At 42.0% G+C, this 26,345-nt stretch overlaps 1 protein-coding gene across 4 annotated transcripts in view; it reads right to left on the bottom strand.

Moving 5' to 3' along the window:
- MRTFA (myocardin related transcription factor A) overlaps positions 1-26,345 on the bottom strand; it is a 224,561-nt gene that overhangs the window by 190,585 nt on the left and 7,631 nt on the right. Inside the window, exon 1 of one of the 4 annotated variants that reach the window (XM_030815488.1) lies at positions 1,625-1,858. The exons of the other annotated variants lie outside the window; for them this stretch is intronic. The gene's annotated coding sequence lies outside the window, so the exon portion shown is untranslated. Of the gene's footprint in view, positions 1-1,624; positions 1,859-26,345 lie in introns of those variants that run through there. 4 annotated transcript variants of the gene reach the window in all.

The following is a 26,345-nucleotide window of genomic DNA, read 5'->3' as shown; positions in this document are numbered from 1 at the left end:
TTATAGTAGATGACAAAACACAAATTTAATTTAGCCTAGACTCTAGCCTAGTTTTATAATAAGTTAATTTCAGCAGTTATCACATAGATGACAAAAAAAAAATACTCATTGTTTAATACTGATTAATCCTGAATGACTGGCCATAACCTTTAAAGCCTGAAGATCACCTGGGTATGGTTACAATGAGCAATGGATGTGCCACTGTGATCCACCTGGGTACCAGAGCAAGCCTTTGTCTCTTTTAAAAAAATGAAAAAATTAAAATTAAATAAATAAAATAATATAAAGCTTGAAGATCAAGATTGAAATCCCTTTCCCATCACAATCAGAGGTAGGGGGCCAAATCTCAGTAAATGAGGAAGAATAACAAAAATATAATGAGATCCTGGCATCTGTTACCAACAGTGAATTCATCCTGATAGCAACTGGAACATTCTAGTGATCCTGGCAATGAGGAACATCAATGTAACATACTCCTTCTGTTTTAAACGCAAATTTTTCTCTCCTGTTCCCTGGAATGTCTCAAAACAGGAGAATGGTCCAGAGCCTGAGAACAAAGCACCTAGGAAGAAGAACAGTACAGAGAGGGACCTAGACAAGACTACTACTAGTATCACAATCTAGGTCAAGGTCATTGGAGAAATCACAAAATCACACCATCTCAGCATTGGAAAGTGATCATCATGTGTCAACAAATATTTTCCAAGTGACCATGTGCTAGATGATAAGGAAACACAGATGATTATGACAAAATCCCTATTCAAGTCATGTGTGCTAAGTACCTCAATACAGGAGTTAACTAAGGGATATGGGAGTATAGCAGGAAGAATAAAACAGCAGATTTTTCAAAATAAGTTGCCAAGAATGAACTTGGGACACCACATCCACCATCTGCCAATATTACACACAGAAGAATTGTGGTGATTCAGGATAAGGAGAAAGTAAGGCTGCAGTCGCAGCAGGGCTAGGACTTGTAGCCTCCTAGAATCAAGGTCTTGTTCTCCTATATGGTTGGTTTAAAAAATAGTTAAAGGCACCCCTGTAATCCCAGCACTTTGGGAGGCCAAGGCAGGTGGATCACCTGAGGTCAAGAGTTCAAGACCAGCCTGGCCAACATGGTGAAACCCCATCTCCACTTAAAAAAAAAAAAAAAAAAAAATTAGCCAGGCATGGTGGCATGTGCCTGTAATCCCAGATACTCAGGAGGCTGAGGCAGGACAATCACTCGAACCCAGGAGGTAGAGGTTGCAGCGAGCCAAGATCACACTACTGCACTCCAGCCTGGGTGACAGAGCGAGCCTCCATCTCAAAAAACAATAGTTAAAGGTGATTATGATCATTTCTGTCCCCCTTCATTTCTTCTTCACAAAAAACTGGCATCACAAGAAAGCAAAGTTCTAGTCCAACCATTCACTCAGTGCCAATCTCTAAATTTTACAAGACAGTACTTAATCCTTTAAAATATTTGCTGAAAAAATAGTGCCTTCCCTTCCTGCAGAAAATTTTATGTACACACCAGGCTATTTACAGAGGTCTAGGTTACAACTTTAACTTCCAGAATAAAACTATGATCACTACTAATGCCATGTGACTTTCCCTCTGGCCGAAGCTCTAAACTGTTTACCTTCCAAGGCTTAGAGAAGTCTTTCTAGCTCCGAAGCTTCTGACACTTCAGCTCTTCATTTTACTGCTGATTATGACTCTCAGGAATTCACCTATAAAGAACTACAGGAATTTACTCTATTAATCCACAAACCACATTTCATTTTCATTTTCCAGACAAATCTTAAAGGCCTGTAATTTACGACGTCAAGAAGTATCAGATCTCCAAATGGAAAAACTTATCTCTGACATAGGATTTTTTTCTTATTGGTAACCTCTCTCTATCCAATAGAAACATACTTAACTACCATAACATATTCTAACAAACTGCTGCTATTTCAGCAATTACAATAGAGTATATGCTTTCCATAGTGAGTCAGGCCTTGGGAGTGGCTTAGCACATGGAAATTCACCAGCTGGCATCTACACTGAGATTCAAGGAGACAAATGGAATTTTTGCTTCTGGTTTTTCCGAGAGTTAACTAGTGTTTAAATTGACTATATTCTTCTGAATTATTTACAGACGAAATGGTAAAAGGTCTCAATTTTATTTTAAAATACGAAGGAGGAAGTGTGGAGAGATGTTAAACAAGATTGGTCATGTGTTGAAAAAAAATTTTTTTTTTTACTTTTTTTTTTTTTAATGTATAGAGATGAGGTCTCACTAGGTTGCCCAGGCTGGTCCTTGAACTCCTGGGCTCAAGTGATCCTCCTACCTTGGCCCCCCATAGTGCTGGGATTACAGGCGTGAGCCACCGGACCCAGCCCCTGAATACTGCTGAAGCTGGGTGATAGGCCCATGGTGGTGGTTCATTGCATTATTCTCCTTGTTTTTATATGTGTTTCAAATGTTCCATAATAAAGATTTCAAAATAAATTTTACTAATGTCATGATCTGATGAACTTGGAAAACAGATAAAGAACAAAGTGATTCTTGGAACCAGTGATCTCCATAATCTACCTGAGTAAAAGCTGTTTCTTTTTTTTTTTTTTTTGAGACGGAGTCTCGCTCTGTCGCCCAGGCTGGAGTGCAGTGGCACCATCTCAGCTCACTGCAAGCTCCGCCTCCCAGGTTCATGCCATTCTCCTGCCTCAGCCTCCTGAGTAGCTGGGACTACAGGCACCTGCCACCACACCCGGCTAATTTTTTGTATTTTTGGTAGAGACAGGGTTTCACTGTGTTAGCCAGGATGGTCTCTATCTCCTGACCCCGTAATCTGCCCGCCTAGGCCTCCCAAAGTGCTGAGATTACAGGCGTGAGCCACCGCATCCAGCCCTAAAGCTGTTAGTTTCTTAAGAGATACCCAAATACTGGCCAAGCGCGGTGGCTCACGCCTGTAATCCCAGCACTTTGGGAGACCAAGGTGGGCAGATTGCAAGGCCAGGAGTTTGAGACCAGCATGACCAACATGGTGAAACCTCATCTCTACTAAAAATACAAAAATTAGCCGGGCGTGGTGGCGTGCACCTGTAATCCCAGCTACTCAGGAGGCTGAGGCAGAAGAATCGCTTGAACTTGGGAGGTGGAGGTTGCAGTGAGCCGAGATTGCGCCACTGTACTCCAGCCAGGTTACAGAGCAAGACTCCATCTCCAAAAAAGAAAAAAAGAGAGATACCTAAATTCTAACACTTATTCCTCACTGAACATACTATTCAGCACGACCACCATGTGCTGACTTAGGCACCAACCTAAGTGCTGACGATACAGTGATAAACAGATAAATGCAATCTGTCTGTTGTTGTCGTTGAATGAATGAGGCAAGTACATGGGGCCATAAACCAAACAAGAAGAGACTAATCTATGACCTATCAGGAAAAGCTTCCCAGAGGAGTTACCATCTAAGTTAAATTCTGAAAAACCCCAAAACACGAATCATTTATTTTTGACCCATGTTAACCTTTATCACTTACAGATTGTAAGACCAGCAAGCAAATGCCTATTCCTTTAGGAAGTAACCACTTTTCCGTAAAGCAGAAATTAGCAAACCATCACTCATTCAACAAATATTAGATACCCACCATGTGCCAACATACTAGACAAAAAGGATAGAACATGGTCTCTGCTCTGATGGGGTTTATAATCTAATAGCATAGGAAAACAAAAACAAATAAGTAGGCAAACCATCAAGCAGAAAACCAATTTCAAACTTCTCCAAGTTATAAAACCAGCAAAGAAGGGACTTTTGCGGGCAGAAAGTGCCAACTTTTTAGATACAGTGATAAGGAAAGTTGAAAGGACTGAAGACCAATGGATGACAGTGCAGCCGACTGAAGGGAGTGGGATGACAGAGAAGGTGGTGAGATCAGCAAAGATACAGTATGCGTGCACCTTGTAGGTCATGGGATGAAATCTGGATATTATTCTAAGCACAATGGAAAAACCACCGCATGTAAGAGTTTTGAGCAGAGAAGTGATGGGATTCCGTTTATGTTTTTAAGAAGATCATTCTTGTTACTCTGGAAAGAATGGATTGATCAAGAATAATTTTTTACCAAGAAGAATTTTAAATGAGTAAAACCAAAACATCAAAACTGATTTTGGCCAGTGAAAATCGTCTCTGTAGTCCATTACCAACCTAAAATCTTTTAAATTGCCTTACTTAGTCCAGGCTTCATCTACAGTTTGGGTTGGGATTGTTTGTTTTAATGCTTACAACCAACATGTCATACCCTCTGAGGAGGTTCCTGGGAAGCTAAAACAAGCCCACATGCCTGGTGGTTAGCATTCTTTTCATTCTCAAATTGCTAAAGTCAGATTAATTTTCATTTACTCATCTCCTATTCCACAATCAGCTTCTTGATTGAAAGGAAAGGAGTAAGGGACTTCCTTGAGTGTTTCAGGAGACAATAAATTCTACTGAAAATCTGATAAGGAATGTGATTATATAACCTTTCTTCCTACTGCCAACTATGTTCCAGGTGGGGACTCCACTATGAAAGAAATTCTAATATTCCTATCCAAATTTGCCAGCTCTCAGAAAGCTGCCTAAAGCAAACTCATTAATTCTCTCTGAAAAAAAAAAATCCTCGGCTGGGCGCGGTGGCTCATGCCTGTAATCCCAGCACTTTGGGAGGCCGAGGCAGGCGGATCACGAGGTCAGGAGATCGAGACCACGGTGAAACCCCGTCTCTACTAAAAGTATAAAAAATTAGCCAAGCGTGGTGGCAGGCGCCTGTAGTCCCAGCTACTCGGGAGACTGAGGCAGAAGAATGGTGTGAACCCGGGAGGCGGAGCTTGCAGTGAGCCGAGATTGTGCCACTGCACTCCAGCCTGGGCAACAGAACGAGACTCCATCTCAAAAAAAAAAGAAAAAAAAAATTCTCATTCCAAAGTTTGAACAAGAATAAATTTCTAGTAACATTTGTAATTGATAAGGAAAGGAAAATAAATTTCACTGTCAATCTCTGGGGCATGTGGCCAAATAATCTTAATAAAGAGACTTAATAAAGTTAGTTATGCTCAAAGAGATTTTACTCAGTCATTTGAAAAACAGAATGGAAGGAGTAACAGGAAACAATGCCTACATCTGTTACTCATGAGTTTTACATATATTTCACTTTATCTTGACCACACCCCAACAAGATTAAGTATATTTCCACTTTACTGATGAGGACAGAGACCCAGGAGTTTACACTGTCTCAAGGTCATATAGCTATTAAGTAGCTTCCATGGTCCCATATGCTTTCCATTAGACAAATGTTTAAACAAAGATCTAAGTTATAGAAATTCTTCCACATGACCAATGAACTAATAATAGGTAAGTTTTTGTTTGTGTGCGTGTGTATATGCTTCATCTGGAGGCCTAATCACCAATTATAATTCTTTTCAGAGGGAAAAAGTGCTTAGGATTCCTCTTTGGAGACATCAGACCACCAGAAAGAAGCTCTGAAGAGATACGGGAGTTTGGTGGCAAAAGCCATCAGGTTATTTGTTCCTAACAAAGCCAAAGGAGCTCCAGCATATAATTTCTGGGGCTAGCAGCAGTGACTTCCTAACAAAGGCTCTAGGGACTCATGTACAAAAATCATTATCAAGCTCAGGAGTGTCTTGTAAGTGATTTGGGGTGGTGACACCCAGCAACACATACATACGAAAATAACTATTTTGTCAACAAATAAAATCAAGTAAGATAGCATACATGAAAGCACCTAACAGTGCCTAACAGAAAACAGATACACAATAGAAAATTAGTTTCTTCCACTATCTGCTCAAAGTTATTTGTATGATCTGGGTGAAGCCATAACCTCCTTGCCCTCAAAGCCCAGCCAGAATGAGTTTGCATACGTGGTGTCACGTTTGCTAAGAACAACAGGTACACAAAAAGCTACATATCAGAAATCAGAAATCTTCTCTTAAGGATTATTTTATTTCCTCCACCAATCAGCACCATAGCATGGACAGAAAGGTATCCTTAAAGCAAGCCTTCCCAACAGCTGAGCACAACACAACTCAGCAAAACCACCTAGCTATCAGTGCAATCTGCATTACAATCTGCATTCATCCATTTCTATATATCTATGATCACTGAGCAATCATACATAGCCTGGCACATTAAATCATTATTAAACACTCCACACTAGGGCAAACTATTCTTCAACTGTTCCAACTGTTTAACTTTTGAAATGGAATGATTTTTTTCTTCAGAAAAATTCTTTAACATCAATTCTGTTCTTTAGATGCTTCTGAGATTTAGACTCTGGGATTAACAATCTCCAATATAATTAAAGTTGAGATTATCATGGTAATAATTCCTTCAGTTAATACAGTAACAACTGTAAGGATCAAATGAAAATCACAGACGGGCCATCAGGGGTTATCTAACTTTTTTTTTTTCTTTGAGACGGAGTCTCACTCTGTGGCCCAGGCTGGAGTGCAGTGGCACAATCTCGGCTCACTGCAACCTCCGCCTCCTGGGTTCAAGTGACTCTCCTGCCTCAGCCTACACACCCAGCTACTTTTTTATTTTTAGTAGGGATGGGAAGGTGTTTCACCATGTTGGCCAGGCTGGTCTCAAACTCCTGACCTCAGGTGATCCACCTGCCTAGGCTTCCCAAAAGTGCTGGGATTACAGGCGTGAGCCACCGTGCCAGGCTTGTCATCTAACTTAACGTCCTAATTTTACAGAGGAAAAAACTCAGACCCAGAGAGGTTAGACAACTTCTTCAGTATTATGTAGCTTATTAGTGACAGATGAAAAATTTTAAACTTCAAGTCTACTGATGCCTCTTTGGCCAGGTGACCTTTTTAAATAATAGCTGCCACTTAATGGGATAATTACAGTGCACCAGGTGCTGTACATGTGATCTCATTTAATCCCACCACAATCCTATGAGGGAGGCATTATCAAATCCATTTTACAAATGAGGAAACCAGGACTCAAACTCAGGTCCGTTTGATGCCAAAGTCTTTGGTCCTTTTTTTTTTTTTTTTTTTTTTTTTTTTGAGACAGAGTCTCGCTCTGTCACCCAGGCTGGAGTGCAGTGGCGCAATCTCGGCTCACTGCAAGCTCCGCCTCCCGGGTTCATGCCATTCTCCTGCCTCAGCCTCCTGAGTAGCTGGGACTACAGGCACCCACTACTGCACCCGGCTAATTTTTTGTATTTTTAGTAGAGACGGGGTTTCACCATGGTCTCGATCTCCTGACCTCGTGATCCGCCCGCCTCGGCCTCCCAAAGTGCTGGGATTACAGGCTTCAGCCACCGCGCCGGGCCAAAGTCTTTGGTCTTAACCACTACATCATGCCTCCCTACTTTCCATTCATTCATTCATTCATTCATTCAAATACTTGCTAAGCAAGTATAACGTGTCAGGTACTGTCTGAGCCCTAGGGATACTAGTGATGAAGATGGACAAGGTCCCTGCTCTTACGCATAACAAAAATAAAAGTACTTCAATATGAAGTACTTTTTTGTTGGCAGATGGAACACAGTAATGTGATAATAACCACAGGGGCAGCATTATGTTATCACTTACATATGAAAATACTAAAAATGTAAGATTACCACATCGCACCCATTAGAATGACTGTTATCAAATAAGTTTTGGTAAAGATGTGGAGAAACTGGAACCCTTGTACACTGTTGGTAGGAATATAAAATTACATTTAGTTGGGCGTGGTGGCTCATGCTTATAAACTCAGCACTTTGGGAGGCCGAGGCAGGCAGATCATGAGGTCAGGAGATCGAGACCATCCTGGCCAACATGGTGAAACCCCATTTCTACTAAAATACAAAAAATTAGCTGGTTGTGGTGGTGCGCACCTGTAGTCCCAGCTTCTCAGGAGGCTGAGGCAGGGGAATCACTTTAACCTGGGAGGCTGAGGTTGTAGTGTGCTGAGATCACTCCAGTCTGGGTGACAGAGCAAGACTCCTTCTCAAAAAAAAAAAAAATTACATTTAGCCAGAAAGTACATTTAGTCAGATATTGTGGCTTGCACTTGTAATCTCAGCTATTCAGGAAGCTCAGGCGGGAGGATCACTCGAGCCCAGGAGTTTCAGGCTATGGTGAGCTAAGACTGCACCACTGCCAGCCTGGGCAACAGAGTGAGACCCTGTCTCTCTAACAAAAAAAAAAAAACCACTTTCAATTTTTGACAGTGAAAAATGACTAACCAAGATTTTAGGCTGGGCACGGTGGTTCACATCTGTAATCCCAGCACTTTGGGAGGCCAAGGTGGTGGATCACTTGAGGTCAGGAGTTCAAGATCAGCCTAGCCAACATGGTGAAACCCCACTCTACTAGAAATACAAACAATCAGCCAGGCGTGGTGGCAGGCACCTGTAATCCCAGCTACTCAGGAGGCTGAGGCAAGAGAATTGCTTGAACCCGGGCAGTGGAGGTTGTGGTGAGTTGAGACTGCGCCACTGCACTCCAGCCTCAGAGTCAGAGCAAGACTCTACCTCAAAAAAAAAGTAAACCCATCAAAGATAACAGGTATTTGAAATAATATATTCTGAAAGGCAGATAAACATATGTCCTCTTTAATATATTAATTCTGGCTTGAGCATAAGTAGAAACAGTTCTAATCAGAGAAAAGAGGATAAATAGATCTTTCCAAATTAAACTATCAAGATTACACATATATGCAATTCCAAATGCCTGTTTCTTTTTTTTTTTTTTTTTTTTTTTTTTTTGAGACAGAGTCTCACCCTGTTGCCCAGGCTGGAGTGCAGTGGCCTGATCTCAGCTCCACCTCCTGGGTTCAGGCGATTCTCCTGCCTCAGCCTCCCGAGTAGCTGGGACTACAGGTGCCCGCCACCATGCCCGGCTAATAGTTTATATTTTTAGTAGAGATAAGGTTTTACCATGTTGGGCAGGCTGGTCTCAAACTCCTGACCTAAGATGATCCACCAGCCTCGGCCTCCCAAAACGCTGAGATTACAGGCATAAGCCACTGTACCCGGCCTCTTTTTTCCTCATTCTTATATTCCTGTTAAATTTCTCTCAGTTCCTCTGATGTGTCAGCAGAGACAAACTGACTACTGTACAGGTAAAGGCAGTTCATTAAGCTCTCTTACTGGACTCAGACTGCTGCTGTAGGAACTGTCTCCTCTTAAATTTCTGAGCTATTATCAGACAGAAGCAGCTCTTAATCTCGTTGGCTTCCTTTTCAGGGGAATGTGCCAAGAAAAAGTGGGGGAGAAAAGACCTAGGTCCACAGTATCTAAAGTATTGTACTTTTTATCCATTATGGACTCTAAACACATATTATTCAGCTTCATACTAGGAATCCACCATCAATCTTCTTGGTTTTATTAAACTTGCTTGGCACAGATATTATATTAGATACATAAGAGAGAAAATATATCAATTAGGCGCAACTACTACCCCAATGACACTATGACATAAATAGGGGAAAAAAAGTCTTGGAGGGAAAAATAAGTTTAAAAAAGAGATAACAGAAGGGCATTAAAGGAAGAGGTGAGTCTGAAAACAAATTTGAGATTGGATGATTCATTTGTGTTCACCAAAGAGAGTTGTTTTCTTTTATTTTTACTTTTTTTTTTTTCTTTGAGGTAGAGACTTGCTCTGTTGTCCAGGCTGGCGGGCAGTGACGCAATCTTGGCTCACTGCAACCTCCATCTCCCGGGCTCAAGTGATCCTCCTGCCTCAGCCTCCCATGTAGCTGGGATTACAGGCGTGTGCCACCATGCCCGGCTGATTTTTTTTATTTTTAGTACAGAAGGGGTTTCAGCATGTTGGCCAGGCCGTTCTCGAACTCCTGACCTAAAGTGATCTGCCCGCCTTGGTCTCCCAAAGTGCTGGGATTACAGGCGTGAGCCACCACGCCCAGCCTATTTTTACTTTTTATTTTTAGAGGTCTTGCTCTGTCACTCAGGCTGGAGTGCAGTGGCACAATCTTTGCTCACTGCAGCCTTGACCTCCTGGGTTCGAGCGATCCTCCTGCTTCAGCCTCCCAAGTAGCTAGAACTAAAGGCATTCAAACCACCACATTCAACTTTTTTAATTAAATTTTTTATAGAGACAGGGTCTTACTGTGCTGCCCAGGCTGGTCTCGAATTCCTAGCCTCAAGTAATCCTCCCACCTCAGCCTCCCAAACTGCTGAGATGACAGGAATGAGCCACTGCGCCCTGCCCAAAGAGAGCTGTTTTCTAAAGGAGTTTAGCCTCATGCTAACTTTAAAAATGAGCAAGGACAGTTTAGAGCATGGGACAGGAAAGCTGAGCCACTGCTCCCTGCCCAAAGAGAGCTGTTTTCCAAAGGAGTTTAGACTCATGCTAACTTTAAAAATGAGCAAGGACAGTTTGGAGCATGGGACAGGAAAGCTGTTCCATGAATTCAGGGCAGCTTGACCAAGGTTAGAGAAATGACAATTATCAGTACAGAATGATAACCAGTAATTTTTAAAGTTCTGTTTGAACAAAAACAGACTAATTCTGCTTGACGACCTATAAAAGTCTACATTAGTCATCATCAGATTTCATGAAGACAGCACACAGCTATAGACTAACTACAAGACCCAGAAGCAATTTGGTTCTAGCAACTAAATTAAGTCAGTCCACTCATTGCTCAGACTCTAACTGGAAAGGAAGAAAAAAAAACAAAAACAAAAACCTGCCATTTCTATAGCTATACCAGAATGACATTTGGAAACGTTTTTGCTTCTTTTCATCTGAGAAGTTATGTACAGAGTCTGTTATTAAGCCTATGTTATTTTTCCACAGATAGAGTATAAAGGCAAAAAACAAAGAAATGGTAGTTGAAACAGATTCTAAGAACAGCTTATCCAGCATTTGCTTTTATAAGTCAAATGTAAATTTCATACATAATCAACTGACATTTGTGTAATTCCTCACAATGAGCAAGTACTTTATTTAGGCAGTGTAAATACATATAGTAGATACTCAGTAACTATTTGAATGAATGAATGATCTCCTGCATACTCAAGAGACCACTTCCAGGAGAAACCAAAAAAAAAATTAACCTCTAAAATGACTGCAGTTAGGAAATGGCAAGAGAATGAAGGATGAACTATCTTCTTGCAATGGGGCTGCAAGAAGGTACATTATTCAGCCATTCATTCATTCAACAGAAACGTGAGGACCTATTACAAGTCTGGCACTCTTACAGTACGCACATGTGTGGCGGTGTAGATTAGCTGTTAAGAACTGGCTACCTCAATCAAATTTGGCACGCAAACGTTTTTTGTTTAGTCCACAGAGTATTGACCTGGAGAGTACTTTTTAATCAACTTTGAAGTATAATTTGCATCCAATAAAATGCACACATTTTAAGCGCACAGTTTCAGTGAGTTTGGGTAAGTGTATACTCTCATAAACCATCAATCTCAATCAAGAAAAAAAACATTTCCATAAGCCAGGCACAGTGACTCACACCTGTAATCCTAGCACTTTGGAAGCCCAAGGCAGGAGGATCACTTGAGGCTAGCAGTTTGATACTGCACCTGGACAACACAGTAAGGCTCTGTCTCTACAAAACAATGTTTAAAACTTAGCTGGGTATAGTGGTGCATGGCTGCCCAGCTACTCAGGAGCCTGAGGTGGGAGGATCACTTGAGCACAGGAGGTTGAGGCTTCAGTGAGCCATGATCATGCCACTGCACTCCACCCTGCGTGACAGAGCAAGACCCTGGCCCAAACACAACAACAACAAAGATATTCTCATCACTCTTCATATCCTTTGCAGTCAATATTCCACCCTTACTGCATCTAATCACCACTGATCTAATTTCTATGAGTACAGGTTAGTTTTGCCTCGTGTAGAACTTCTTATAAATGAAATCATATAGTAAGTTCTCTTTTGTTTTCTTTCACTCAACATGTTTTTGAGATTCATTCACATTGCTGCGTGTATCCATAATTCATTCCTTTCTTTTTTCTAAGTAGTAATCCATTGTTTATTTATCCAACTTGTTTATCCATTCACCTGTTGATGGCACTTGGGTTGTTTCCAATTTTTCCAGCTATTATGAATAAAGCTGCTATGAGCATTCACGTGGTTTTTTGGTGACCGTATGTTTTCATTTCTCTTGGGTAACAAACACCTAGGAGTAGTATTGCTAAATTGAATAAGTACATATTTAACTTTGTAAGAAACTGACAAACTTTCCAAAGTGGCTGTACCATGTCACACTCCTACCAGCAACAGGCCTGAACTCCTACTGCTCTACATTCTCACCAATTCTTGGAACTGTCCATCTTTTTAAACTTTAGCCATTCTAATGGGAATAAAATGCTGTCTCACTGTGTTTTTAATTTGTATTTCTGTCCAGGCATGGTGGCTCGTGCCTGTAATCCCAACACTTTGGGAGACTGAGGCAGGAAGACTGCTTGGGCCTAGGAATTCAAGACCACCCTGGGAAACACAGAGAGACCCTGTCTGTAGAAAAAAAAAAATTTCCAGCCTGGCCAACATGGGGAAACCCCATCTCTACCAAAAGATACCAAAAAAATAGCCAGGCGTAGTGGCACACACCAATGGTCCCAGCTACTGGGGAGGCTGAAGTGGGAGAACTGCTTGAACACAGGAGGCAAAGGTTGCAGTGAGCCGGGATCGTGTGCACTCCAGCCTGAGTGATGGAGACCCTGTTTCAAAAAATAAAAAAATAAAAATAAAATTTTATGTTAGCCAGGCATGGCGGCACCCACCTATAGTCCCAGCTACTTGGGAGGCTAAGGTGAGAGGATCACTTGAGCCACGGAGGTCAAGGTTGCAGTAAACCATGATCACACCAAAGCACTCCAGCCTGGGTGACAAAGTGAGACCCTGTCTCCCAAAAAAAAAAAAAAATTATATTTCCCTTGCAATTATGTTGAGTATCTTTTTATATATGTTTTGGACATTCATAAATATTTTTTCTTTTTCTTTTTTTCTTTTGAGATGGAGTTTCGCTCTCGTTACCAGACTGGAGTGCAATGGCGCGATCTCGGCTCACCGCAACCTCCGCATCCTGGGTTCAAGCGATTCTCCTGCCTCAGCCACCCAAGTAGCTAGGATTACTGGCATATGCCACCACACCCGACTGATTCTGTATTTTTAGTAGAGACGAGGTTTCTCCATGTTGGTCAGGCTGGTCTCAACTCTCGACCTCAGGTGATCCGCCTGCCTCAGCCCATAAATATTTTCTTCTAAGAAATGTCCATTCAAGTCTTCTACTTATTTTTTAATTGGGCCATTTGTCATATTATTAAATTTTTAAAGTTTTTTTTAACATATTCTGGATATATATATAGCATGTGTAACTATTTCCTCCCAAGTCTGTGGCTTACCTTTTTAGTTTCTTACAGTGTCTTCTAAAGAACAAAAGTTTTTAATTTTAATAAAGTCCAATTTATCAATTTTTACTTTTATGGTGAGTGCTCCTTACATGTGCTAAAAAAAAAAATCTGCCTATGTCAAGGTCTCAAAGATTTAGTCCCATGATTTCTCCTATAAGTTTTATGCTTTTAGTTTGCATGTTTAGGTCTACAAACCATTTCGAATTAATTTTTATGTATGAGACTGGGATTGAGGTTCATTTCTTTACATACAAATATCCAGTTGTTCCAGCAATAGCTGTTAAAAAGACTATCCTTTCCCCTTCTGAATTATGTTTGAGTTATTGCTGAAAATCAATTGACTATATATGTATGTATCTATTTCTGGACTCTTTATTGTGTTCCAATGACTTGTAAATATTGCACTGTCTTGATTACTCTTGCTTTATAATAAGTTTTGAAATCAAGTAATTTTGTTTGTTCTTCCTCTTGTAAATTGTTTTGGCTATTCTAGGTCCCTTGTATTTCCATGTGAATTTTAGACTCAGAAAGTCAATTTCTCCCCAAAAAGTCCTGCTGAGATTTTGGGGAAGACACAATCTTTAGATTATTTGGGGAAGACTGGACAGCTTAACAATATTGGGTCTTTCAAATCATGCAGATGGTATATCTCCACTTATTTAGGTCTTCTTTAACTTCTCTTGGCAATGTTTTATAATTTTCAGTGTAAAAGGTCCTATATTTTCTTTTCTTTTTTTTTTTTCTTTTTTGAGACAGGGTTCTGTCACCCAGGCTGGAGTACAATGGCATAATCTCAGCTCACTGCAACCTCTGCCTCCTCAGTTCAAGTGATTCTCCTGCCTCAGCCTCCCAAGTAGCTGGAACTACAGATGCCCACCACCATGCCCAGCTAATTGTCGTATTTTTAGTAGAGATGGGGTTTCACCACATGGGCCAGGCTGGTCTTGAACTCCTAACCTCAAGTGATCCGCCCGCCTTGGCCTCCCAAAGTGCTGGGATTACAGGCGTGAGCCACTGCACCCGGCCAATATTTTCATTTAATTATTTCATTAAGTTTATTATTTCGTTATTTTTATTAGATTTATCCCTAAGTATACACATTTTTAAAATTTAAATTGTTCATCAACATTTTACAATAAAGAAAATTCACAATTTAAAAATTCCAGACTTCTGGCTTCTTTTTGAAAAGAAATCAGAAGATCAGCAATTCTAAGTCTACACTCCTTCTTGCCAACAATATACTAGAACTAACAAGTGGATACCTTAGAGTACGTACTCTTCAATTTGCCACAGTTCCTGCCACTCTTTATTAAAACCCATGATATACCCAATACCATTCATTTAAGGCACCTGCTTGGAGCCTACAGAGAGTAAAAGGCTTGAGGGAAGAGGAAAGAGCATGGTATGATTAGATACGCATTTTAAAACTCTGGCTTCAGTGTGGAGAACTGACTGAAGGGAGTTAGAGGGAATGATGGACGGAAGAAAACCAATTAAGCATTTATTTAATTGGTTTAACTGGAAATAGGGTGGCTTAGACTAGCTAGAGTAGTTTCAGTGGCAGAGATGAGAAGGTGACAAATGAGGTAATATTTATGGAGTGATTATCAACAGAAATGGATGATGGAATGGATGCAAGGAGGAAAAGGGAGATGCCAAAGATTCCCCTTCAGGTTTCTGACTTATGTTAACAAGGTAGACACAAGTGCCATTTACAGAAATGGGGAACGTTGGAGCCAGAGCAACTTTAGCAGTAGGAAACGAGGATTAAGAGTTCAGTTTGGAATGTAAGTTTGAGATGTCTGTGAGACATCCCAATGGAGATAGAAAGTGACTAGCATTCAAAAAAGATGGAGAGGCTGAGCACAGTGGCTCACGTCTGTAATCCCAGCACTTTTGGAAGGCTGAGGCGGGTGGATCACTTAAACCCAGCAGTTCGAGCCCAACCTGCGCAACATGGTGAAACAAAAAATATTCTAAAAAAAATACAAAAATTAGCTGGGCATGGTGGTGCACACCTGTAATCCCAGCTACTTGGGAGACTGAGGTGGGAGGATTGCTTGAGCTCCAGGGGTGTAGGGTGCAGTGACCTGAGATGGCATCACTGCACTCCAGCCTGGATAACAGAGTGAGCCTCTATCCCAGAAAAGACAAGATGAAAGAAAGAGGGAGAGGAGAGGAGGAGGGAGGGAGGGCAGGGAGGGAGACAGACAAAATGATGAAGATACACATTTGGGAATCATTGTCATGTAAGTGTTATTTAAAGCTATGGGACTGGATGAGGTCTCCTACAGAGAGAAAAAATAAAAGGATTTAAGGCTGTCTTGAGAAAATCTCACACACGGAGGCCAAATTGAAAAGGAGCTAGCAAAAGAGACAAAAAATGGCAGGAGTGGTAGAAAGAATGGCCTAGCCGGGTGCGGTGGCTCACGCCTGTAATCCCAGCACTTTGGGAGGCCGAGGCAGGTGGATCACGAGGTCAGGAGATTGAGACCATCCTGGCTAACAGGGTGAAACCCCGTTTCTACTAAAAAATCAAAAAAATTAGCCGGGCGTGGTGGCGGGCACCTGTAGTCCCAGCTACTCAGGCGGCTGAGGCAGGAGAATCACCTGAACCCGGGAGGCAGATCTTGCAGCAAGCCGAGATCTCGCCACTGCACTCCAGCCTGGGCGACAGAGCAAGACTCCGTCTCAAAAAAAAAAAAGAAAGAAAGAAAGAATGGCCTAGCCATTAGGAGAATAATGTCCTACAAAAAATCAACTATGTCAAATGCCACTTGAGAGGTAAAATAAGAATTCAATTCATTCATGCATTCATTCATTTATTCAAAAAGTACTTATTAACACCTACTACATGCCAAGTACTGTTGGTATTGAGGATACAGAAATTAACGAAGTCCCTGCCCTTGTACAGACTATCATCTAGTGGGAAGAGACGGATAACGAACAGATGAATGACAAGTGGTAATAACTCCTCTGGAGAAAAGTGAAGCAGGATAAGGAGAGTAAGGAATGCCAGGGATTGAGGAGTAAGGTTTTGTTTTTGTTTTTGTTTTTTGAGACAGAGTCTTGCTCTGTTGCCCAGGCTGCAGTGCAGTGGCACGATCTTGGCTCAATGCAAGCTCCACCTCCTGGGTTCATGCCATTTTCCTGCCTCAGCCTCCCGAATAGCTGAGACTACAGGCGCCCACCACCACACCCGGCTAATTTTTTTTTTTTTTTTTTTTTTTTTTTTAAGTAGGGACGGGGTTTCACCATGTTAGCCAGGATGGTCTGGATCTCCTGACCTCATGACCCACCCGCCTTGGCCTCCCAAAGTGCTGGGATTACAGGCGTGAGCCACCACACCTGGCCACTTTTTTACATATGGTAACCTCTCTGATAAGGAGACATCTGAGCAAACATCTGAAAAAAGTGAGGAAGTAAACCATGTGAAGGGAGAGAGTATTTCAGGTAGAGGGAACAACAAGCACAAAGACCTGGCAGATGCAGGAAAAGCAGGGAAACCAATGGGGTTGCCACAGAGTAAGCAAAGGGAGGAGTGGTAGATTTTGAAACAGACTTTAGCTACTATTAATAACTGGAGAAGAGATAATAAGAAATCAAGGGCAGAAGCAGAGAATGCACTTCAAAAGAAGGTATTGTAGACCAGGCATGGTGGCTCACACCTTTAATTCCAGCACTTTGGGAGGCCGAGGCAGGCGAATCACTTGAGGTCAGGAGATCGAGACCACAGTGAAACTCCGTCTCTACTAAAAATACAAAAAAAATTAGCCGGGCGTGGTGGCAGGCGCCTGTAGTCCCAGCTACTAGGAGAGGCTGAGGCAGGAGAATGGCGTGAACCCGGGAGGCGGAGCTTGCAGTGAGCCGAGATCGCGCCACTGCACTCCAACCTGGGTAACAGAGCAAGACTCCGTCTCAAAAATAAAAAAAAAGAGGCTGTCCTAGATAATCTGGATGGGCCTGATTCAATCCACTGAAAGACTTTAAGGGCTGGGTGTGGTGGCTCACAGGAAGTGAAAAGTAGAGAAAGTCTTTGTTGTTGTACAGAATACATATACTTTTATAAGCAGAATGTTGGTAAAAATATGAATGAAAAATATGAATTAAAGGTACTCTTGACAAGTACTCAGAAGGAAACGAGGAACACGTTATTGGAAACAGAAAGATGATCCTTGTTTTACAGTAGCAGAAAGGTTAGCTAAATTGTGTCCAACAGTTGTATGGAAAGCAGAACTTCTAAGCAAGGAATTTGGAAATTTAGATTCCCAAGCAACATACTGAAGGTACAGCCTGGTTTCTTCTTGTTATTTACAGTAAAACATAAGAGGAAAAATTAATAGGAGAAATGTTAAACAAAAAGAAATTGGCCGGGCGCGGTGGCTCACGCCTGTAACCCCTGCACTTTGGGAGGCCGAGATGGGCAGATCACAAGGTCAGGAGATCGAGACCATCCTGGCTAACACGGTAAACCCTGTCTCTACTAATAATACAAAAAAAATTAGCTGGGCGTGGTGGCGGGCGCCTGTAGTCCCAGCTACTCAGGAGGCTGAGGCAGAAGAATGGCGTGAACCTGGGAGGCAGAGCTTGCAGTAAGCCGAGATCGCGCCACTGCACTCCAGCTTGGGCAACAGAGCGAGACTCCGTCTCAAAAAAAAAAAAAGAAAAGAAATCAGTACTTGATGATTTGGGAAATTCTCAGCTTACCTGGATCACAGAAGATTTATTTATTTTTGGAGACAGAGTCTCACTGTCGCCCAGGCTGGAGTGCAGTGGCGTGATCTTGGCTCAATGCAGCCTCCATCTCCCAGGTTCAAGCAATTCTCCCATCTAAGCCTCCTGAGTAGCCGGGACTACAGGCGCACACCACCACGCCCAGCTAATTTTTTTTTTTTTTTTTTTTTTTTGAGACAGAGTTTTGCTCTTGTTGCCCGTGCTGGAGTGCAATGGTGCAATCTCAGCTCACCACAACCTCTACCTCCTGGGTTCAAGTGATTATCCTATTCAGCCTCCCGAGTAGCTGGGATTACAGGCATGCATCACCACGCCTGGCTAATTTTGTATTTTTGGTAGAGATGGGGTTTCTCTATGTTGGTCAGGCTGGTCTCAAACTCCCAACCTCAGATGATACACCCGTCTCAGCCTCCCAAAGTGCTGGGATTACAGGCATGAGCCACAGCACCCAAGCTTTTTTTTTTTTTTTTTTTTTTTGTATTTTTAGTAGAGACAGGGTTTCACCATATTGGCCAGGCTGGTTTTGAACTTCTGTCCTCAGGTGATCCACTTGGCTTGGCTTCCCAAAGTGCTGGGATTACAGGCATGAGCCACTGCACCCAGCCAACAAAATATGTTAAAATTAGGAAATTCACTGTTAAGAAAAGCATGCTGTGGAGAGAAAGTCAAGCATGTTGCAGGACAACCTCTTGGTCATGCTGAAGGGATTAGGCGTGTGACTCATGAATTCCTTCAACCAACCATAAACAGAAGGTAGGAATGGAGACGGGATGATCCAGAAAAGCTCTATAGAGAACCCCCTTGTCTAATGACAGGGACCCCCAAGTTATACATAGGAGACCCACAAGGTTTCTAATAATGTTATATCAGCAGAAACACTGTCAACTTGGACTGAAAGGAAAAATAAAGCACAAAATAAAGTAAGGCTGTTGGCTGGATGTGGTAGCTCACATCTGTAATCTCAGCACTTTGGGAGGCCAAGGCAGGAGGATAGCTTGAGCCCAGGAGTTCAAGACCAGCCCAGGCAACAAAATGAGACCGTCCCTACAAAAAATGAGCCAAGTGTGGTGGTGCATGCCTGTAGCCCCAGCTACTCAGGAGGCTAAGGCAGAAGAACTGCTTGAGCCCCAGGAGATGGAGGCTGCACTGAGCCATGAATGTGCCACTGCACTCCAGCCTGGGTGACAGAGTGAGACTGTCTTTAAAAAAAAAAAAAAAAAAAGAAGGCTGAAAGATGTTGGAATACCAAAATTCTACATACAGCAATCAGGCTAATAAAACTACTCTTTCAGCCATAAAAAGAAAGAAAATTCTTACACATGCTACAACATGGATGACTCTTGAGGACATTATACTAAGTGACATAAGCTAGTCACAAAAGACAAATATTGTATGGTTCCACTTGTATGAAGCACTTAAGAGTAATCAAAATCATAGAGACAGAAAAGGGAATGGTGGTTCACAGGGGCTGGGGAGAGGAGAATGAGGAGTCATTGTTTAATGAGTACAGAGCTTCAGTTCTGCAAGATAAAAAGAGTTCTGGAGATGAATGGCGGTGATGGTTTCACAATATGAATGTACTTAATACCACTGGACAGTACACATAAAAATGGTTACGATGGTAAATTTTAACAAAATTTTTAAACACTGTGGGCAAAAACTCTACTCAGTTGCAAATATATGCTTCTCTTCAAGAAAAAGAAAGGAAAACTATGGAAGCAGAAGCTACAGCCACAGACTCAGAGGGCAGAGTCTCGAGTAAAAGAAAATTACTCACAGGCTTTGAAACACATTAAAAATTTTCCCTGCTGGATTTTGAAATTACTTGGTACCGTAACCCATTTATTCCTTGCATTTTCTCCCTTCTGAAACAGGAATTATCTATAACTGTTATACTATACATGTCTGACCAGTGTATTTTGGGAACAGATAACAGATGATTTAGATAATGAGACTTTAAACTTCAGAGCTGGTGACAGACGAGATCTTGGGCTTGAGCTGATGTTGCAATGGGTTGAGACTTTGGGGGTTTTTGGAATGAGATGGACGTATTTTGCCTGTGGAACAGACGAACAGAGAAGAGACTATGGTAGGCTGAAAAATGGCCCAAAAGATATCCATATCCTAATACCTGGAATCTGTGAATGTTACCTTTTATAGCAAAAAGGGCTAGGAGTCTTTGCAGGTATGATTAAATTAAGAATTTTGGGGCCGGGCACGGTGGCTCAAGTCTGTAATCCCAGCACTTTGGGAGGCCGAGGCAGGTGGATCACGAGGTCAGGAGTTCAAGACCAGCCTGGCCAAGATGGTGAAACCCCGTCTCTACTAAAAAATACAAAACTTAGCCAGGCATGATGGTGGCCTCCTGTAATCCCAGCTACTCGGGAGGCTGAGGCAGGAGAATCACTTAAACCTGGGAGGCAGAGGTTGCAGTGAGCCAAGATGGTGCCACTGCACTCCAGCCTGGGTGGCAGAGCGAGACTCCATCTCAAAAAAAAAAAAAAAAAGAATTTTGGAATGGAGGGTTATCCTGATTATGCAGGTGGGCCCTAAGTCCAATCATATGTCCTTACAAGAGAAGAGGGAGGCAGAGAAAGACACGACAAAAACAGTGCAGGAGAAAGAGATGTGCAGAGAGATTTAAAGATGCTGACCTTGAAGACTGAAGTGACGCTGCCACAAGCAAAGGAAAGCCAGTAGCCACCAGAGGGTGGAAGAGGTAAAGAACAGACTCTCCCCTAAAGCCTCTGGAAGGAATACAGCCCTTCTGACATCCTGAATTTGGCCCAGTAAGACTGATTCAAATGTATGACCTCCAGAACTATAAGAGAATGAATATGTGTTGTTGTAAGGCACCAAGTACATAGTAATTTCTTACAGCAGTCACAGGAAACTAAACTAATAGAGATGGCTTGGAAGTGGGTGATTATAGTGGAGATGATTAAGAAGTGATCAGATTATGGATATATCTTGAAGACAGAGCTAACAGTATTTGCTGATGAACTGGATTCTATAAAGTGGGAAAGAGAAGATGACTCCAAGGTTCTTTCCTGAGTAACTAGAAGAGTTATCATTTTACTAAACTAACGAAAACTCAACATGTTCAGCAACATGTAAGCTACCGGTGATCACAATGAAAACTGTTTTGGTAGAATTGGGGGCTGGATACCAGATTAGAGAGAGTTAGAAAGTCCAGAGTACTATGTTCTTATAATTTACTTTGAATACCATTCTGTTCTCTTTGTTATTCCTCTATTCATTGCCCTCCCCTTTACCCAGCTCCAATCTTTAATAGACCAAAGTTATGTAACACGGTGATTGATTCTCAAAGCAGGCCAAAATGTTCAGGATACTGTCCTTTAAGCCAAGGGAGGACAGAATCAGGAAAGGGGTGTTCATTCATTTAACAAGCATTTATTGAGCATCTACTATACATCATGCCTGGCACTATTCTGGATGCTGAGAATAGGGCAGTGAAAAGACAGATATGCTCCCTGGCATCACAAAGCTTATAAGAAAAACATTTTAAAATTACATATTTAATTGTAATTGTGGTTAGTGCTACGAAGGAAAATTTTTGAGTGCTATGAAAATTAACATGTATTGAATGCCTATTGTGGGTTAAATGCTTTACATTCAGGTAACTGAATTTACCTCTCACAACTATCTTATAAGTACATGGAGCTTCAAAAAGATTCACCAAGCATGGTGGTTCACGTCTGTAATCCCAGCACTTTTGAGAGGATGAGGCAAGAGGATCACTTGAACCACACTGGGCAACACAGAGAGACCCCATCTCTACAAAAAAAACTTAAAATTATTAGCCAGGTGTGGTGGCACATGCCTCCGGTCCCAGCTACTCAGGAGGCTGAAGCAGGAAGATCGCTTGGGCCCAGGACATAAAGGCCATAGTGAGCCGTGCTCAAGCCACTGAACTCCAGCCTGAGCAATGGAGCAAGATCCTGTGTCAAAATAAAATTATTTCAATTTAAAAATTTAAAAAGATTGTCCAGGCACAGTGGCTAACACCTGTAATCCCAGCACTTTGGGAGGCTGAGGTGGGTAGATCACTTGAGGTCAGGAATTCCAGATAAGCCTGGCCAACACAGTGAAACTCCGTCTCTACTAAAAATTTTAAAAAATTAGCCAGGCGTGGTGGGGAACACCTGTAATCCCAGCTACTCAGGTGGCTGAGGCAGAAGAATCGCCTGAACTCAGGAGGCAGAGGTTGCAGGGAGCCGAGATCACGCCACTGCACTCCAGCCTGGGCAACAGAGCAGGACTCCATCTCAAAAAAAAAAAAAAAAAATTAAAAAAGATTAATTCCCTTGTCTAAGATCACTGAGCTAGTGAGCAATAGAGCCAGTATTAAAAACAGGTGCATTCAACCCCATCACTACTATCTCTAAACAGTAGGGAAACCAAATAAGTACCCAGAAGAGGCAGGATGGATCATGAAGGTAAAGTTTTGAGAATCCCTGCTCTAGAAAGCGTTTTCTAAGCTTTCTAAGCTCACTTCATGAAAGTGAATTTTGGAAGGTATTCAAAAAATCCCTTGACACTCTCCAAATAGAATAAAAGGTTACACTATAATTAACTCAGTGTTATTTGGGCACCCAACAGGCTATTAGACATGTTGAAAATAAAATGTCATGATTAGCTTGTCCAAATTGTATAAGTCATGCCCGGTTTCCATATATATTGATCCTGCCAGATACACTTTAAGAATCAGCTTTCAGGTAAAGGTCAAAACATTAATTTTTTAAAAAGGGTCATTCATGCTACAGAGTGTCTGATCTAGGAAAATGATTAATCCACTGACTCAGGGTATATAAAGACTCATGACAGATATCACACAAATGAACGATAGCATCCTATGAACTTCTACTGGGTAAAAGAAATCTTTAAATTTATCTCAAATGACTAGCATATGATACATTATGTTCCTGGTTCCCTGTTCCCATTCCAGGACCCCTAACCCCCCCCCAAAAAACACCTGAACAGAAAGGAAGTATCAACAAGATAATGTAAAATAGTTCAATGAATCTATAAAATAGAATAAAAGGCTCAGTGGCTCATGCCTGTAATCCCAACATTTTAAGAGGCCAAGATGGGAGGATCACTTGAGCCCAGGAGATCAAGATCAGCCTGGGCAACACAGTGAGACCCCCATCCCTAAAAAAAATTAAAATAGGAGGTGTGTGGTAGCTCACACATGTAATCCCAACACTTTGGGAAACCAAGGCAGGAAGATTGCTTGAGGCCAGAAGTTCACAACCAGCCCAGGCAACATAGCAAGACCCTATCTCTAAATAAATGAATAAATAAATTAAGGCCTGGCAGGGTGGCTCACACCTGTAATCCATAACTTTGGGAGGCTGAGGAGGGCAGATCACTTGAGGTCAGGAGTTTGAGACCAGCCTGGCCAATATGGTGAAACCCTATCTCTACTAAAAACACAAAAATTAGTCAGGCACGGTGGCAGGCGCTTGTAATTCCCAGCTACTCAGGAGTCTGAGGCACAAGAATTGCTTGAACATCGGAGGCAGAGATTGCAGTGAGCCAAGATTGTGCCACTACACTCCAGCCTGGGCGATAGAGCAAGAAGACTCTGACTCATAAATAAAAATAAATAAATAACACAGAATAAGTAAATAAAATAGAATAAAAATGCACAACCTCTTTCCCTTCAATGCCACAACCTTAGAGCATGAACCTAGAGTACAAATTTAAAGAGTGAAAGGCTCTTGCATAGAAGCTTTAGTTCAAGTGATTTCTTCTCATAAAAAGTGATGATCACATAAACAATGGACAAAAACGAAAATAACCCTTACTTTTTTTTTTTTTTAAGTGTCTCACTCTGTCCCCCAGGGTGGAATGCAGTGGCATGATCTCAACTCACTGCAACCTCCGCCTTCCCAGTTGAAGCAATTCTCTTGCCTCAGCCTCCCAAGTAGCTAGGATTACAGACTCCCACCACCACACCGGTTGATTTTTTTTGTATTTTTAGTAGAGATGGGGTTTCACCATCTTGGCAGACTGGTCTCGAACTGCTGACCTCAGGTGATCCACCCACCTTGGCCTCCCAAAGTGCTGGGATTACAGGCATGAGCCACCATGCCCATCCTAAGCTTTACTCTTTTTTTTTGAGATGAGGTCTGGCTCTGTCACCCAGGCTGGAGTGCAGTGGTGCAACTACAGCTCACTGCAACCTTCACCTCCCAAGCTCAAGCAATTCTCTCCCACCTCAAGTTTCCAGAGTAGCTGGGACTATCAGTGCACAGCGCCACGCCCGGTTATTTTTTGTATTTTTTGTAGAGACGGGGTTTTGCCATGTTACCCAAGTTGGTCTCGAACCTCTGAGCTCAAGCAATCCTCCCAAAGTGCTGGAATTACAGGCGTGAGACACTGCGCCCGGCCAACTCTTACTTTTAATTTCTAAATTTCTCTTGCTTTACATTTTAAAGGAAAGACAATATATATACATATATATGGCAAACTCAAAAAGACTACTTTAAATATATCCATCATATAACTAAATACAAAATACAAAGCCAGGGCCAGGCATAGTGGCTCATGCCCGTAATCCCAACACTTTGAGAGGTCAAGGCGGGAGAACTGCTTGAGGCCAGGTGTTCAAGGTTACAGTGAGCTATGATCGTGCCACTGCGATCCAGCCTGTGTATTAGAATGAGACCCTGTCTCAAACACACACACACACATTAAAGCCAAAGTTTCAACCATGATAACACCACTCTAACACCAAAATTCAACACAGTGCATTCTAAAGTATTAGGAAAGGACAATTTTCCAAGTTCCTGTAAATTTTGTGGTAGAGAAAATATGTACAAATTAACCACAATCAAGAGACCCTGGCATCACTTACCCCATTTACAATTTAAAAGATACTGAAACACTGACAAAAAAAAAATTCTAAAAATGTGGATATTATAGTATGCTCTTATTTGGTAATTTTTTTCTTTCTGAGACAGAGTCTCACTCTGTTGCCCAGGCTGGAGTTGCAGTGGCACAAGCACAGCTCACTGCAGCCTCGATCTCCCGGGCTCATGCACTACAAGTACATGTCACCATGCTCAGCTACTTTTTTTATTTCTTGTAGAGACAGGGTCTTGTCATGTTGCCCAGGCTGGTCTGAACTCCTGGGCTCAAGTGATCCTCCCACCTTGTCCTCCCAAATTGCTGGGATTACAGGTGTAAGCCATAATGCCTGGCCCTTATTTGGCAAGTATTAATTGAGCAACTTTTTTTTTTTTTTTAAGACAGAGTCTTGCTCCGTCGCCCAGGCTGGAGTGCAGTGATGCAATTTCCACTCACTGCAAGCTCTGCCTCCCGGGTTCATGCCATTCTCCTGCCTCAGCCTCCCGAGTAGCTGAGACTACAGGCACCCACCACCACGCCCAGCTAATTTTTTTTTGTATTTTTAGTAGAGACGGGGTTTCACTGCGTTAGCCAGGATGGTCTCGATCTCTTGACCTCATGACTGCCCGCCTCGGCCTCCCAAAATGTGGGATTACAGGCATGAGCCAACCACGCCTGGCCTAATTGAGCAACTTAAAGATGTGAAGTTACTATTATAGTTTTCCATCTCAGGAATGGCAACCAGATACATATAAGGAATACCGCAAAGAATATTTTCTGAGCTATAACATCTTGATTACTACTACAAAGAATTCTCACTATAACTGACATTTTCACCAACTATGCAAAAGACACTGAACACAAAAAGACATTTACTAGCGGCAAAGTTAGGAACTTCATATACATCATGGTAGGAAGCCAGAATTACTTAATTCAAAAACAGATCTGGATTCAAATCCTGACCAGGCACAGTGGCTCATGCCTGTAATCTCAACAGTTTAGGTGGTCAATGCGTGAGGGCAAGAGTTCAAGATCAGCCTGGGGAACACTGTGAGACCCTGCCTGCACAAAAAAATTTAGCCAGGCATGATGGCACATGCCTATAGTCCTAGTTATGCAGGAGAACTGCTTCAGCAGTTTGAGGTTACAGGAGTTTGAGGTCACAGTGAGCTATGATCCCACCACTATACTCATGTCTGGAAGACAAAGCAAGACTCTGTCTAAAAAAAACAAAAAAGCAAAACAACAACAAAAATCCTGTTATATTCCTAAATTAGCTCCTCTAGAAGCTTCTCTTTGCTCATCTGCAAAATGTTGCAACTACCGCTTATTTCAGAGTTCGTATGAGGATTAATAAGGTAGCACAATG

This window comes from Nomascus leucogenys, chromosome 7b (genome assembly GCF_006542625.1).
Source record: "Nomascus leucogenys isolate Asia chromosome 7b, Asia_NLE_v1, whole genome shotgun sequence".
In the NCBI taxonomy this organism is placed as follows: Eukaryota; Metazoa; Chordata; class Mammalia; order Primates; family Hylobatidae; genus Nomascus; species Nomascus leucogenys.
This window is presented reverse-complemented; position numbering and strand designations above follow the sequence as displayed.